The sequence below is a fragment of the Lynx canadensis genome, chromosome C2, assembly GCF_007474595.2.
Source record: "Lynx canadensis isolate LIC74 chromosome C2, mLynCan4.pri.v2, whole genome shotgun sequence".
Classification (NCBI taxonomy): Eukaryota; Metazoa; Chordata; class Mammalia; order Carnivora; family Felidae; genus Lynx; species Lynx canadensis.
Genome location: NC_044311.2, coordinates 648,837 through 665,897, shown reverse-complemented (window position 1 = coordinate 665,897; position 17,061 = coordinate 648,837).

The following is a 17,061-nucleotide window of genomic DNA, read 5'->3' as shown; positions in this document are numbered from 1 at the left end:
ATCATTTTTTATCTCTCTTTGACACCCTGAGCACTGGTGAGTTGTAGACAGAACCAAGAAGAGGTGGCTATGGATAGCCGTGTCCATGGCCTCAGCTTCTCCCCTATGCCCCAGTCTCCTTTTGCCCCTCCGATGTAGGAATACCAGTCCCCAGGTTCGTGATGTTTTGCCCTCATAGGAATCTGTGCAGGTTTCAGTTTTAGGAACTTGGTACCAGTACCACCTTCCCACGTACACAGTCTTGGCCAAAAAAGGGCACTAACTTTGCTGAAGGTTCTGGCCGCTCAGCACTGGCAATTAACAGTCCCCCCTGCTTTATTTTTACAAGGAACTAATCTCACTTTCTAGAACCTGCTCATTCTCAGAGTGGGTGATTGTTAGCCTTTAAGACAATCCACTGGACAGAAAAATTTTGGGATGTCTCTCTACCCAAAGCTCAGCAAGCCAGCCACATAACTTGGTGCCAACACTTACCGAATACACGTGTATATCAAGTGTTTGCTGTATGCAAGGTTTTCCAATCTTACTACTCTGTTCTGCAGATACTAAAACTGAGGCCCAGAAGGTTCTGCAACCGGCCCTGGGAACACAAATAGGAAGGGACAGTCTGAACACACACCCTGGGGCCTGGCGCGGCAGCCCATGCACAGTAGACACTCTCAGCTTAGCAGTGCTGTGGCCCGTGGAGGCCCGAGTGTAGACATCATGCCCTACTGTCCCAGCCAGGATTCTTCGATAGTAGACATAAAAATTCAGATGCTTCTGAACTCCAAGGCCACAGTGGTTTACATGGCACCACTGTGGCTGATGAGTTATCAAACTTTCTGCCTCCCCCAACTCTGGCAAGAACTTTGGTAGAACTTCTGTGCCACATCCAGTGCTAGGAACTTGCCAACTTTGCGTCCTTAAAATAAAGCAGGTTCCAAGATAGATGGCAGAAAGTGGAAAACATTTTTCTTGATCGGGTAACTAAGAACCATGCAGCAGGCAGGAGCCATTTTTGGCCAAAGAAGCTATTCATTTAAAAGTGTTTATCGACACCTGGAAATAGGGATTCAGCTTCAAATGCTATTTTCATGTCAGTTTGTGTTGCCTAATTTCCTAATGCTGATAAAAACCTAGGCGAACACCAAAACGAGAATTCCAAAGTCATTTCACTGCTGAGACGCTCCTCCGTGTCTGCCCGCTGAATCTGAGAGCCGAGCAGCCCGGCGGGTCACCTGCTGGTGGAAAGGCAGAGCACAGTGACGGCTCATCGGGGTTCACACCGACCACCCGATTTCCTTTCGGTCAGTCTCACGGCTTTTGTTGGTTTGCGTGACAGCCTCAGATCTTCAGCGATCACCCCTACTCTGTGCTTGGAATGCGTTCCCCCCCTTTGGAGGACGACTCGGAAAGACTCTCCGTCGCTGGGGGATTCCATTCTGAGCCTGGTCACCCTCTGTAAACGAGGGAGCGGCTCCACGCAGCCTTCGGGGTCTGAGGACGGACAGATGGAAGGGGCGGAGGTAGGGGCTCTTGGCAGAGTCGCTACTTAGGACACGAGGCGAGTGTGGTTTCCGCGTGTGGCAGCAGATCGACTGGGGGTCCCTGCCTTCCTGCCACGTAAGTTTCAGCGAGGAAAAAACTTGGCTCACCACTTTGGCTTAGGAATATCTGGTTCCCGAGCCGCCTCCCAGGGCGGGGATGCGCAAGCTGTGGGGGGCTGTATTTCCCACCGAGGACTTGCTGAAGGCAGGAGGGCCCCCCCCCCGAGAAGCACCGATGCGCAGGTGCATCCGCGTCCAGGGGCCCCGGGCTCCTTGGAGCCCCCGACGCCACCCATGACTCCGGGGGATGGGAGGGCTGGCCGAGGACGTGGCAACGGGAAACGCCCAGGGGACGAGGGTGGAGGGAGATGAGATGTCGACACTGCTCGCGTTCGCGTCTAACCCACGGCTGCTCTCTGTCCCCTCCCCCCGTGCCAGCAGCACCGAGCACGCGACCGCACCACCGCCAGCGGCCCCAGCGACCTCCCGGCACGGTGCGGTGGGGCAGCTGGTGTTGTGAATCAGGCCGTTGCCACTCAGAGAACGGCTACTTCACAACACCAGGGTCCCACCCCACCACAGGCACCGGCCGCCAGGACCCTGCGGCGGCTCATCCCGGGGCCCGCCCAGGGCCTCTGGAAGCCCAGCTTGCACGCGGCTGTGGCTCTTCCTGTGCGCAGCGTGGACTCCACCGCAGTCAGGTGCCCGGGGCTGTTTGCCCCCCAGCGCAAGTGTCCCCCTCCACTGGTAAGGAAGCGGCCGCCCTCACGGCATTAGCGTCCGCAGAGGAGACCGTGCTGCGGGCTTCCCACTGGGAGACGGCTGGCGTGCTGGCCCCTCGGGGGGCTTGGGCGCCCCTCAACCGAGCGCTTCCTGCTGGGCGCCGGGAACACACGGGGTGAACGCGGGTCTCGGTTTTGATACGTGGGGGTGGTGGCTTTGAAAAGGGCAAGGTGGAGGGGAGGGGACCCCTAGTTACAGACGGTGGCCCCGGGGGAGACTCCTGGGGAGACAGAGGCCTCTTGCAGCCGCACGGATGGGGAGCACGTCTGTGTTGTAGATGGCCCCGGGTCCCCGGAGCGTAAATGCCTTGGTCTGAGGGCAAGAGTGCCACGGCTCTCCATCGGGCGTGTGTCCCCAGCTTGGCTGGATGACAGCCAAGCACAAGAGGACCCTTCCTGGAGCGTAGACTTGTCTGACACTCCCATGCCGGTAATGTGACCTGTCACCTGCACTGACAGGTGGGCTCTCTTTCCACAGGACCTCACAGGTAGGGACCTGGCAGAGCTGGAAACCAATGGAGGTCTCCAGAGTCCATGCGTTTTTATGCCTAACGTAAACCTTACATGTGACGCCACCGTATTTCAGCACCAAGGGGGCAAGTTTAGAGATGGAGTGGCTGGGTTGGCCGGTGTCCTTTCCGAAGTGCTAAGTAAAGGAAGAAGTCTATCTCTCTGGCTTTCTGTGGGACAGGGAGAGTGTCCACAGCCACTCCGCTCAACCCAGGCTCTATGTGACCTCAGTGCTGTGCCGCTGTCCCCTGGGAAGCAGAGGGCCGGACGGAAACCAGCCCGGTGGAAGGACGACACAGGACAAGGTTACGTGGAGCCCGGGTCAGGCAGAACGGCCCTGGGTCTCTGGCACCTCGGAGTTCCAGAAGCTGAGTCCACTGCCTCGGCTGAGTTCTCCCCCCTCACCCATCCCCAAACTGCTGTGGTATCTCTGAAGCCCGTACTCAGTTATGCTTGGGACAGTGTCGTAGAGTTAAAAGAGTCCCAGTTGTTCAGAAAGGTCTTCCTGCCTTCTCCTCAAAACGTATCAAGCCACCCACTTCCCAGTGCCCGGAGAACCCAGGCCAGCGCCACTCACGGCGTGGGCCACAGTGGCAACGTCAGCAGGCGGCAAAGGCCGAGCCCTGGGCCCCACCGCCCACCCTTCGCATCACGATCTTGGGGCGGGGGCTGCCGAGCAGGGGGCAAGGACAGTGTGTTAACGGGCCCTGCAGGGGGCCCTCCAGAGCCCCAACCACCCCTGTGTCTCCCCACACCCTTTCCAGCCTGCATCCAACCCCATCTCTTCTGCAGTCGCAGCCGGAATGCCCTCTTCAGGATGCATGCCTGCGTCACGTGAATCCCTCCACCCTGCCTGGAGCTCCTTCAAGAGTTGGCCTCACTCTGACGGTAGGGGGTTAGACCCCATGAGCGGCATGTGGTCGCCAGACCCCTCTGCCCCCACACCCTCCCTCCCTCTGGCACACCTGACTCGAGACCCCTCACACTCACCGAGCTCCCTCAGGCCCAGGGCCCTTGTGCAGCTCAGCTGTGGCCGCGATGCTCCCAGCCCTCACCAGCCTCCCCGTAACTGATGTCTGACTCTCCTGCGGGTTTCAGACAGAGCCTGGCTTCCTGTGGGCCGGCGCCGCAGCCTGGAGGCCGGGCGCACCCAGCAGGCCGAATTCTGCCTTTTCAGAACGCTCCTCTCGCGCGGCCATCGTGCATCCATTCCTGGGACTCTCCGCTGAGGGTGCGTCTTCCCCTGCTCCTTGAGGGCAGGGACGTTCAGCTTCATTCACCCCTGCACCTCCAGCGCAGCTCCAGGTCCGGCACGGAGTAGTAGCTCAGCGATCTATTTGTTCAGTAAATGTGAGGGTCCTTCGAGGTTACGTTCTCTCTCTCTCTCTCTCTCGCCCACTGGAGCCCTGGGTCTGTCTTTGCCCTTCAGTGACGTTGAAGTAATGGTAGCAGGCACTTACAGAGTCGAGTCAGTGTGTCAGGCACTGTTGTGAGCGCTCTGTGTACAGTCAGCCGTTCACTCGTTGCCTCGGTTTCCTCGTAACGGGCAGGTGACATAAGCGTTGTATTAGCTGGGTCCCGAGACCGCACCGTCCAGGCTGCTGGCAATTGGTAGCGCTGCTCTTCAAACCCTTGCAGTCTGGCCCCACGGTCCACGCCGTGAGCCACTGCTTCGTGAACGAAGGGGACAGGGCTGAACAGGGAAGTCCCTAGGGCTCGCTCCCAGGGACCGAGCAAAGCCGTCTCCATTCTCAGATCTTCCACCCTGGTGTCCTTAGTCAGACAGACCAGGCAGTATTCTCCCCGTTCATGCCTTTCTAAGAGGTTAGATCCTAACCTTGTTAAAAGCACGTCAGAGTGGAACCTGATTAAAAACCTAATAAAACAAAAAACGGGGTCAAGTCCAGAGAGAAAACTGTTCAAGAAGCAGAGGAAGTTCGACTTAATTTTGTTGTTAAGCTGGTGAATTCATTTGAGGTTTGCACAGTTACCCTCAGAGGTCAGAGGCTGCAAAGGCAAATGGATGTGCTCTGAGAACTGCATGCTTCTGAGAGCCGGCCTAGGGGGTGCAACCCTCGGCTGGTCTGCCCAGTGCTTAGCGCCAGGCAAAGCCCTATGCCTGGTCTACACTCCTCTGTCCGCAGTATGGCTCCTTTTCCAAAATGCGCGCGGCCTCACTGAGGACAGCCTCCCCGTCGTGCCGAACATCCCAGACCCTCCACTGAAGCACACTGGATGCCACCTGACTGTGCCACCGGAAAGAAACAAGAGGACGCCTGGGTGGCTCAATCTGTTAAGGGTCCGACTTCGGCTCAGGTCATGATCTCGCGGTCCGTGAGTTCGAGCCCCGCGTCGGGCTCTGTGCCGACAGCTCGGAGCCTGGAGCCTGTTGGGATTCTGTGTCTCCCTCTCTCTCTCTGCCCCTCCCCTGCTCGCTCGCTCGCTCTCAAAAATAAAATTTTTAAGAAATTAAAAAAGAAACTAGAATGCCCATTCCCCCACCCTCTTCTGAAACCTTGGTTGAGTGATCTACATCACCCGAAGCTCTGAGTTCAGAACCTTTGTAACTACCTTGGGGGTCCCGCATTTGCCGCTACCACATTCCCGTGGGGACTCTCTCAAGGGGCCCCTCTGCAGACCACCAGAAGCTTGGGAGCTGCAGGGAACTTGTCTGATACGCACTTTGACATCCCCTCTGCTGACCCCGGTCCGTGCCTCTGGGGAAAGCCAGGTTCAGAAAGGACATTTTCCGGGTAAATACTTAGTATCAAGTAAAACAGTGGTTCTCAAAATGTCACCAGCATCAGCTTCACCTGGGAACTTGACCTGAAAATCCTCCGTGTACCACCCCCTCCCCCCCCCGCCCCCCCCCGCCCCAGCCCTGCTGAATCGGAAACTCTGGGCTGAGGCCCAGCCATCGGCGTGTGAACCAGCCTTTATGGGATTCTGAAGTGCCTCAAGTTTGAGAACCACTAAAACACAGTGAAAGACGGGGGGACACCCCACTTTCAGTACCAAATGATAAAAGGGCACAGTAATGGAGTGCCCGTGCCCGCCATCCACAACAGTGTGAAAAATAGAGCATTGACTATACGTCAAATAATAATGTGTTTTAAACCCACTTTTCTGATTTTTAAAAGTGAATCCTCAGGTGTTCTGGACTGTGGAAATCTGACCCTTCCCTTCTTCATCGTAATTAACATGCCCAGAACGTCCTTTGCTTTCTCCCAGCAGGGACATTGGAAGGTAAGGTATTTGCCGCTGATTTAAAGGCTTGTGTTTTGGGTTTTTTCCCATGATTATTAAATTCTTCACACAGTGTAGGGCAAATTTTAAAGGCTTTATATTTCTTTAATCCGAGCTCACAAGCACCCCATTTTCAGGAGAACTGGAGGCAACGGGAGGTGAAGCAGCCTGCCCCCCTCCCCATCTCCCCAGGAGTAAGAGGCATATGCCTGCTAGAGCGGAGGTTGGAACCCAGGGTGTCCCTAGACCCATGGTCAGACCTGCTTTTGGTTTGCTAGCTCCATTAAGAACAGCTGGGACCAGGAAAGACTAGCCATGCAGCTCAGCACCCTGTGTCTGAGCAGTGAAGAGCCATTTATGATTGGCAGCTAACTTGGGGAACCCCTGACTCCAAAATGTCATGCTATGAAGACAAAACCCTCCGGGCAGTCGTTTCAAATAAATTGGTTACTCTTTTACCTTGTTTTGTTTTTGATGAGAGTAGATTCGCTTGTCTCGTCTCGCTTATAGTCATCACTAGATGTTTACCTTAGGCCCCATGGATGGTGTTTTATGTAGGCCTTGTGCAAGCCACGGCCAAGGACACTTGCACCCCGTGCATCTGTCTTTTGGTAGGTACTGGCCCCATGGAAGTGGCTTAAAAAACAAAAAGATGACAGTGATTTGAAGGTTTCCGTTCATTGTGTAACAAGGCAAAGATCCCCACGTACTGCACTGAGCCTGCCTGCAGGAAAGCTGTGTGGACGCCCTTTGCTGGGATTTCAGGAAGACTCTGCCAGACAGAACCCAAGTGGAAGGGTTACACTTTGCAGCATCGTGATTCTGTTTTTTATAGTTGGGAAAGTGGAGGTTCAAGGTCAAGTAACCTGCATTAGGCACAGCCCAGCCCTGTATTTCCAGAGCCACAGGCCTTTCTGCTCCAGAGCAAAGACCCTGACCCGCTCCCCTGCTGGTATTTACTGCCTTGGGTGGGGGGGCTGGCGTGTGTCCTCTCAGTTGGGTACAGGCAGCTCCAGGAAGGGAGGCAGTAGTGTCATTCCTGTTTCTCAGGTGAGGAGCAGGCTTGGAAAGGTCAAGAAGTTTGCCAGTTCTCCCAGCTGGTGAGTGAAGATGTCTTCTTCTGACCCTGCTAATGGGCCCCCTCCTCCCCTCTACCCCACCGCAGGCTGCAACGTGGGACTGACTGCCTTCCAAACGTTCTAGCTGTCTTCAGCCTGAAACACTGGAGCTTGGGGAGAGAAGGCACTGGAAGTTGGGGGAAAAAAAACCGTGCCCTCCTGGGGCAAACCTCCAAGCTTGTTCCTTCAGGCCTGACTCAAGTGGAAGAAGTGTGTGTGTGTAATGGACTTTTTGTGAAACTCAATTCTCTTCTGTCTCTGCCTGTACTGTTTCTTCTTGTACATCGCCTGGGGGAATACCCTTCAATGTTTAGAGGCACAAAACAAATAACAGAAAAAAGGAAACACTGTTCCAGGAACAAACCATTCAAAATCAGAAGTATTACAGATGTATGGAATAGAATATGAAAGTCCCTTCTCATCTTATCCCCAGAGATAACCACTTATTTTTTTAATGATTTTTATTTTTTATTTTTTTAGAATTACAAAAGTCCTACACATTTATCAGTACATCAGAATGAATTAAAAGTAAATACATGCTGGGGCACCTGGGTGGCTCAGTCAGTTAAGGCTCTGACTTCAGCTCAGGTCGTGATCTCACAGTCATGGGTTCAAACCCCTTGCTGGGCTCTGTGCTCACAGCTCAGAGCCTGGAGTCTGCTTCGAATTCTCATTCTCTCTCTCTCTCTCTCTCTCCCTCCCCTCCCTCCCTCCCCCCCGCCCCACTTGTGCTCTGTTTCTCTCTCAAAAATAAGTAAGCATTAAAAAAATAGGGGCGCCTGGGTGGCGCAGTCGGTTAAGCGTCCGACTTCAGCCAGGTCACGATCTTGCGGTCCGTGAGTTCGAGCCCCGCGTCGGGCTCTGGGCTGATGGCTCAGAGCCTGGAGCCTGTTTACGATTCTGTGTCTCCCTCTCTCTCTGCCCCTCGCCCGTTCATGCTCTGTCTCTCTCTGTCCCAAAAATAAATAAACGTTGAAAAAAAAAATTTAAAAAAAAATAAAAAAAAAATACATGCTTCATTGCTCAGACTTTCTTGACAGGCACAGGTCTGAGACCACATCGATGCATACAGCTTACCTCCTGGGTCACCAGGTCTCCCCACCATTGAGCCCCTTGATTTCTGACTCAGAGTAAATGGAATCGGCGAGGGCTGACCTGCAATCCTTTTGAAACAAATCAATCACTGGGTTCTGACCTTCAGTGCCCAGGGCCACCTGGAATCTGCCTCCCCTCCCCAGCCCGCCCCTCCCCTACCATCCTGCTTGCTGCCTGCCCGCAGGGCTTCCTTGGGCTCCCTTCCCCACGGGGTATTCTCTTTCCCCAGGTGACAGCTTGACTCCCTCCCTCCCCTGAATTTCCCACAGAATATGTGCCACTGGCCACAGCACACTCCTTCCCTCCTGTCTTCCTACCCTGTTCAGCCTTGTCTCCAAAGCCATATCACCTTCAGATTCTGACATAATTTACCTGTGATCTGATCTCCCACTATAACCCCCTGAGGGCAGTGATCACTGTCTGCTTTGCTCCTTGATAGATCCCCAGCACCCGGAACAGGTCCTGGCACACGCTAGGTATTCAGTACGCGTTGGATGAGCACATGTGGGAGCCACCTTTGCCAAGGCTGAGGAGTAAAGGGCGCTTCTACCGGCCCCCAGCTCCTGCACCCCAGCCCCCCTGCGCTGCTCACATGAGTGGCTTCCTCCCAGCTGAATCCAAATGGCCTTTAAGCGCTGGGAAACTCAAGGTTCATCAAGTCCGGTGCCCTCATCTTACCGATAAGGGTGATGAGGCCCACAGGCCAGGGCACTTGCCAAGGGGAAGAATGCCTTCCGTGGGCATTGTGGCCAGAGGCTGACGTGGACAAGCCCAGGAATTTTGGATGCATCTTGCCAAGCTTAGGGACACAGAAAATAGCTTCCGGGCTGCCTTCCTTGAGCTGACCAGATCAGGTTACCCCATTACTCACATGGTACCTCCTACTTCAAAACCCTTTATACTCGTAATTTAGCAAAGAATCAACTATGATTTTGCAATATCCCCTCTCTCTACCAAGCAGTAAGCTTCAGGAGCCTAGGGTCAGGGTCGAATTTGTTCTTGGCCTCCCCAGGACCTGGCACAATGCCCAGCACGTAGTAGGCGTTTTGAGGGACAGCTGACTCGCTGTCTCATGTAGTGCCTTAACACCTTCTCCATCCCGTAAAAGACATCCAGTGTCCCTCCTCCCAGAGCCACCAAACAAATTCAGACACTACCGCCAAATAGATGACATCATCAGCTGGGGAAGAAAGTGTCTTTGTGAAGACGTCCCTGTTTCTCTCTGTGGAGTGGTAGGAGTGACCTAGGACTTAGGGAAGAGACCTAAATTCTGTTAGTAGCAGCCAAAAGCATTCATAACTTGTCTAACCAGAACTGTTACAGAATTATCACCCATCACAAGAAGCCTGGAGGTGGGGAGTCCAGGGTTGATGCAGTGTTTCAAAAACCCAGGCCATACCTTTCTGGTCCATCACCTGATGCTCATGAGGCATCACTGCCACGTTCCGGGAGGAAGAAAGGGGAAGCGTAAGGACCAGAAATACGCCTCCATTTATCAGGAGACGGCTCTCCCAGAATCCTCCACAGAGCTGACTTCCACTTACATCTCATTGGCTGGAACTGCATGACGTGGCCGCACTGGCAGAGCGCCTAGAGGAGGTAAAGATTCAACCACTGGGAGTGGACAAGCTGAAGCAATGAGGGAAAATAGGTATAATAGCTGTAGAATTAGCCAGCAGCATCTGCCAAGACTACGAAGTTATTTTTTAATATCACCGTTTCTGTGGGCTTTCTTATTGCAAAAGCAATGAGTACACATTGTTACTTCAGAAAAGATTTAAAAATGTCTACAGTCCCATCACACAGAAGTAACCACTGCTTATGCCTGGCTTATCATTCTTCCAGTTCTTTGTATCTTTCAACATGGACAAAACCACACTATGGGTTGCTCTGTAATTAGCCTTTTCACTTGATACAGTGAAAAGTCCTTCCAAATCATTAAACATGCTTTGCAGAATCATATCCTATGTCTGTGTGTTCCATTGAATTAGGTGCCGTGATTTGCTTCTTTGGCCCCTTCATGTGGCGCCTTTTGGGGTTTGTAAGGGTGTGATGTGACAAACCAACACTTGTAGCTAAATCTCTGCTCAGCAGCCCCCCTTCTCAGAAGGGGTCAGGAGAGAATAGTCTTAGACATGCACAGTCCTGAGAGCTTTGAGGGCCCCTGCCAAGTGGCCTCCCTGGATGGGTTGTTCCAATGTACCCCCCTCCAGCAGATCCAACACCCATTTCTCTCCACACTTTTCACCAACACTGACAAGATAGACTGGGGGAACAGGGGCAGTAGCCGGACACAGCCCCCTCTTTTCCCAGAGGAAGTTACAGAGGAAGCACTTGCACTACGGCTCAGCCAGCCCTGGAACCCAGGCCTTGGCACTGCATTGTGCCCCCTCCTAGAGCACCCATGGGGTAGAGAGAAGCACTGGGATGCAGGAGAGTCTGCGGGGTCTCAGGACGCAGGAAGTGTGACAAGCATTGTCAAGAAGGGCGGGCCAAGCCCAGGAGGCCTTGGGGGCACAGTGCCCCATAGGTCATGGGTGTGGGCAGTCCTGGGTCTGGGAGTCACCCTGGGCAGATAGATTTGTTTCTGACTCAGCACTGCAGTGCCACTCGAGCTGTGGGACCCTAAGCTGCTCACTTCCTTGTCTCTGGGACCAGTAAAATGGAGAAATAGGGCTCATATCCGGGTCCTCTTGCCAGCCATTCATGCCTATTATGAACTGAATTGTCTCCTTTAAAGTTCATATGTTGGAGCCCTAACCTCCAGTGCCTTAGAATGGGACTGTATTTGGAGATAGGACATTTAGGGGGATAATTACAGTTAAATGAGGTCGTAAGGGTGGGCCTTGATCTGATAGGACTGGTATCCTTATAAGAAGAGGTAGAGACACCAGATCTCTCTTCCTGACTAGGCACAGAATAAAGGCCACGCGAGGACACGGCAAGAAGTTGGCTATCAACCAAGAGGCCTCAGAAGAAACCAAACCTGCCATAGCTTTGATCTTGGACGTCCAGGCTCCAGAACTGCAAGAAATAAATTCCTGTGGTTTAAGGCCCATCGTCTGTGCTATTTTGTTAGGGCAGCCCAAGCCGACTAAGATGGTGCCCCCACAGGCGTCGGGATTGATGCTGCTTCTCCTTCATTCTGAGCCACAAGTATCAGATACCCTGAAACTGGAGGGAGAGACTTTCCAAGCCTTGAATACTTGGTGTGACAGATGCTGCGGATGCCCGTGCATTATCCAGATGGACTCTGGTTCCCCGTGGCCATCGTGGGCAGTTCCCTGCATGGTGACTACATCCCCTCTCAAGCTCTGTACCTGAAGCTCTTTGTGGTGCCCCTGGAGCCTGCTCAGCCTCTATGCGGGCCACATCTGCCAGGAGGTGGCAGGGAGCCAGTGCCCGTGGGGCTGTCTTCCACAAATGAGGAATAGAAGTCAAAATGGTCCCAATGTTCTGCACAGTTCCTCAGACAGTCCCCGGCAGGTTCAAGCACATGTTGACCGGCTCACTGATGTCTCTTTATTGGCTCATACTTTATTTATTGGCTCTTTATTGGCTCATACCCTTCCTCTCTGTAATTCCTCCTCCCGGAGATCGCCTCTCAGACCTCTTAGGTGCATATGCATACACACTATCGAGATAGAACGTATACTTTGGGGACAACGAACAGCACTGTAGCTGCAGAGCCCAAGTTCTTATCACAGGGATGATGGCCGCTGAAGCAATGGCGACCACCACAGAACATTGAACCAGGAGTCTTCAAATCCCAGCTCTGTCTGCCTCTCACTAGCAGGGCCGTCTCAGGGCAAACACCAATGTAGGTCTCCACATCATCAACTGTGGGAGTGGAAATAACACCAACTTCACAGAACTGATGAGAGGCCTGAGGAAGATAATGTGGGAAAAGAGCCTGGCCCACAGTGTGCATTCGGCAGAAGGAAGCCACCCTTTCTTTCTGAGGCAGCTATGAAGTACCGCTCAGGTCTGGCTTCCAGAAAGAACTCACTGCTCTGTTGCTAGGAGTACAGCAAGCTGACGGCAACTAGCTGTAGTGCCTTCAGCTGTGCCTCAGTCTCTGAGCAGAGGCCCTGCCCTTTCCAGGCAGCCCCCCAGCCCATGACTGAGCACAGCAGAGTCCTGAGGCCAGCCCTTTCCTTGTGGTATAGAATTTCTCTGAGGAGAAATCTTTGCTCAGGAGCTCTTCATTAGACCAGCTGAAGCTCCATCAGACCTTCATGACAGAAGTTCTCCTGCCCAATCCTGCTGCCTCCCCTTTTTACCCTTCACAGTTATCCACCCCCTTCCCTCCCCCAGCCATTACCCCCCAAAACCTCTCTCACTCCTACTCCCTCCCAGGTGGGTCCTCTCAAGGGATGATGGTAAGGCATCTTTCCCTTCCTCTCTTATTTCTGAATAGACCTATTACAGGAAATAGCAGCAACAAAGAGAGGCTTTCATAGGGTTCCATGTGAAGGTCTCTAGTCTTTTGGTTCCAAAAAATTAGGATCACTCAGGACTCTTTCATTGCAAGCGATAGACCCTAGTTAATGTAATAGGAAAACGAACAAGAGTTTATTGGAATGCTATGGAATACTCAGAGTTATTTAAGGAAAAGCTATAAAGAACCAGGCTCCAAAAGGACAAGGACCCAACAGCTCACCATCTCCTAGAATTATGAGCTCTTTTTTTTTTTTTTTAACAGGACACCACTGTTGACATAAAGAAGTTCTAGCCAAATTTTAGTCTTTGTAACACCCTACTTAGGGTTCAAATGCTGGGGAGAAGGTGTCTAATCGGCCCAAAAGGTGGTGGAGCGCCTTGAGAAGCAACTCTTCTCTTACTGATGGACAGAACCACTGACTCTGAATCCAAAGCAAGACCAAGGTGTCATTAGGAGGTGAATGGGTCTGCCATGTGGCTGTTAGCTTTGATATAACTGAATGGGAGAAGAAGCAATACCCACCCTGCCCCAAATCATGCCAGGAGCCCAAAAGCAATGCATTGCCAATATATCTCCACCTGTTTGCTCCTGCCCAACCACCATCCATTCCTTCCCTCAGTGTTTTTGAGTTTCTTGGGTTCAATATCATTGCACCTAATTTGAACGTTTTCATCCCCACGAAGTGTCAGAGATGCAGTCAAGAAGGGCCTACCCAAACTATTTCAAAAATTCTTGCCTGGCATACAGTAAACTGCCCCCCTTTCCTCTGAAAGAAAACCACCACTTCCCCTTGCAACCCCTCCCTCCACTCTCCACCCTGAAGAAAGATGTGTTTTTAATGTTTATTTATTTATTTTGAGAGAGAGCATGCATTTGAGCTGGGGAGGGGCAGAGAGACAGAGAGGGAGAGAGAATCCCAAGCAGGCTCTGCACCATCAGCCCCGAGCCAGACATGGGGCTTGATCTCAGGAACCAGGAGAACTTGAGCTGAAATGAAGAGGCCAATGTGCTTAACTGACTGAGCCACCCAGGTGTCCCTGAAAGACATTCTTGATAGCACCGACTGAATCCTCAGGCCCTCCGGAATTCTGCCACCTTCGAAAGGTCTGGGATTTAGTAATATCTTTAATGTATATTTATTTTTGAGAGGGAGGGACACAGAGCGCAAGCAGGAGAGGGGTAGAGAGAGAGAGAGGGAGACACAGAATGCGAAGCAGGCTCCAGGCTCTGAGCTGTCAGCACAGAGCCCGATGCGGGGCTCACACCCATGAACCGTGAGATCATGACCTGAGCCGAAGTCGGACGCTCAATCGACTGAGCCACCCAGGCGCCCCTAGTAACAACAGCTTTAAAGGCTATTTCACATTCCTCTAACTTTTCAGATTAAGCTCCTTATCCCAACCCTAAAGCATGTTTGAGAGTTGAGGAAATTCACTACCATGCAGAAGGCTGCCAGCTGGGCCAGGAGGCCCGGCAGCGGGTGATGTGGTGCCCTGCCCACATCCTCTAGGCAGGGACTCACGTTCAAATGCTGAAGTCTGCTGCCTGCCAACACCTGCGATTCTCTGCCTAAGGACTTCTGTGGGGTTTTGTTTCCGTTCTGACTGCTCACAGGTCAAGCTGCAGGTAGAGAGTTACACCCCTGGCCGCAGCCCTCACCCAAAGATAGAGGGGGATTTGCTAGACAAACCCACCAGCCTCCTTGCCCCTTAGGAGGGTGACTCGGTCTCCCGAAGTTCCTCGGGGGACAACCCCCTGCCCTGAGCTCTCCTTACCGGGAGCAGTCATTTCCGACAACTCACCTTTACCAGCTTCCCCTTCCCTGCCTCATTCCCCATTCTACTGGTGACTCCTTGGATGGCCTCCCCCCAAATTACTTGCACATAAATCTTGGTCTCAGTGTGTGTTCCCCTAGAGGTAGACCTCAAGACAAAGCCATCTTTGAAACAGTTAAAGTTTCTCTCAGAAAGACTTGGAGAACAGCAGCACCCCTGCGCTGCTGGCGGAGGTGCGGGGAGCAGGCGCTAGGCAGAGCCCCGCACCAGCTGGGGAAATCCGGACGCGCAAGCTACCGCCTTCTCCCCTGCACCAGCCAGGAGCCCCGCCTCCGTGCACAGATGCAGGTTGTGCCCTCCAGGCCTGGGGGGAGCCAGGAGGCTGCTTCTGGGAATAGAAGGGGTGCAGATGCCAACAGCCCTTCACTGCCTATAGGCGTATTTCACACTGACAGACTACCGGGGGTGTAGGACTATTTTTATTTAAAACACCGGTTGCCATGGTAACATCCACATGACCCAATACTTATTCTAAGTCACACAGAAAATACCCTTGGGAAGGGAGAGAGAGGAGCCCCATGAGAATGCAGCGCAGCTCTGGGATTCAAACAGCAAAGCGGCAGCTCCTGGGCAAGAGGAGGCCACCCCAGCTCCTGTGTCTGAGCTCATGCTCCTGCACCCGGCCGAGTTCTCCAGGACTCTCACTTCGCCATCAGGGAAGAGGTGTAAAGGCATGTGAGGAGCGCTAGCGTCTGCCCACCTGCCGTAGCTCCTCCTGGAAGGTCAGAAGTTTCGTCTGGAGTGACCTATTTCACCGGTCAAGACGGGTGCTGAGAATGGGCCCTGGGCACAGGGTGGGCATGCTGGCAGGGGGACCCGCGCCCAGCCCTGCTCAGTGTTCCGCTGCCTGCTCGGGCTGTAGGGAGTTCACAGGGCCGTGCATAGGCCCTGCGGCAGAAGAATGGGGGTTGGGAAGGCAAGGCCTGCTGCGCCACGTGTAGAGCACCTGCAAGGAGAAAAGGAAACCATGGGAAAAGTGCCGGCTTTTAAGAACCAGAAGGAGAGCTCATCCTACAGCAGCCTCCGCCTGCGTACCTCCCTGACCCGGGCGGCATTTCGGCCTCTGCACACCTTTAGTGGGTTTCTACCTCCCCAGTAGCATAATCCCAGGCTGGCAATGTTAACATCTGAGGCCCTCAGAGACACAGAGGACCCAGGGGTCCCCAAAAGACCTGCCAGGGACTGGCCAGAGGCCACGCAGCTGTGGTGGGTCAGTGTAGTAATTTGCATAATTCATAATTGTTAACATTACTATGGGTGGGGTGGATGTGGGCCACCCTTGAGGACCCCCAACTGGACAAAGGACACCATACCTTTCCCCTCCCCCAGGCGATTCAATAGTGACTACAATAATAACAACAGCTCACACTGATTGAACACTTAATGTGTGAGAGTGTCTGGCTCATTTGACCCTCACAGTGACCTTCAAGGGACCACTGTAACACACAGTCTGCAGATGACAACCTCCAGTTCCCCATCACTGAGCTTAAGTAACCTGCTCAAGCAGCTGCTATGCAATAGAGCCTCGACATGAACGCAGATCTGATTCCTCAATAAGTGCTTTTTTCTCCACGTCACGCTGTGAAAGTAACCGACTGGGACTGCCTTGACCGGGACGATGGTGGCAGAGGAGCAGAGAGAGGTGTGCATGGAAGCAGAGAAAGTCTCTGTTTCCTCATCTTTCAAATGGAAGTGATGTGCACCTGTAGCCGATGCTGCCGGTGTCCCTCTCATAGCCACTCGGCTTCCTCAGCAGGCTGCCTAGAGATGATTTCCCCAAGTCCACTCCTTCCTACCTGACAGTGTCCTCCAGCCACAGCGGTGGGCTTAACTGAACATGTGGGGCCGGCCACACGTGTCCAAGAGTTAACGCTCTAGAGGCAGCCTCAACCAGTGAGGATGGGGCTGGTAAAGGTTCTTTCAAAGGCTCCCTATTGGGCTAGAGCCCTGGGCGTCCACTGTGTAACCTGCACCTTCATGCCCCGAATAGCCATTTTCCTCCCTTCTCTGTCTCACTTCCCCATACCGTCAGCGTGTTTCCCGGGATCACCTCCCAAATAAAGCACCTGAGTCCTTGTCTCAGGATCTGCTTTGCAGAGAACCCAATGTAAGACACGACCTCCTGTGATTCAGGGAAGATTGAGAATGCATGCCAAGCTCTGAGCACAAGGAACACTTTAATGGCATCTAATATCTCTTGTTATATATAATATGTACTTGGGGAATAGAGTGGCATTTGGCTGTGAATTTACTGTGTACATTTTGGGCTGTACATTCCTTAAACTAGAAATCCCTAATCTGGGATTCAGTTTGGCTGCGGTGACCATCCACCAAATTCTTGATCCTCCTCGCATGGATCACTGGGAAAGACTACCTTCTATATCAGTTTTTCTAGTAAAATTTCCTTATAGCCCAAAGGACAGGTTGCATAGAGTCGATAAGGCCTCAGACAAAACTGTAATTGATCTCTTCTGTCACCCTGCAGGCTCATGGCGCCTTATT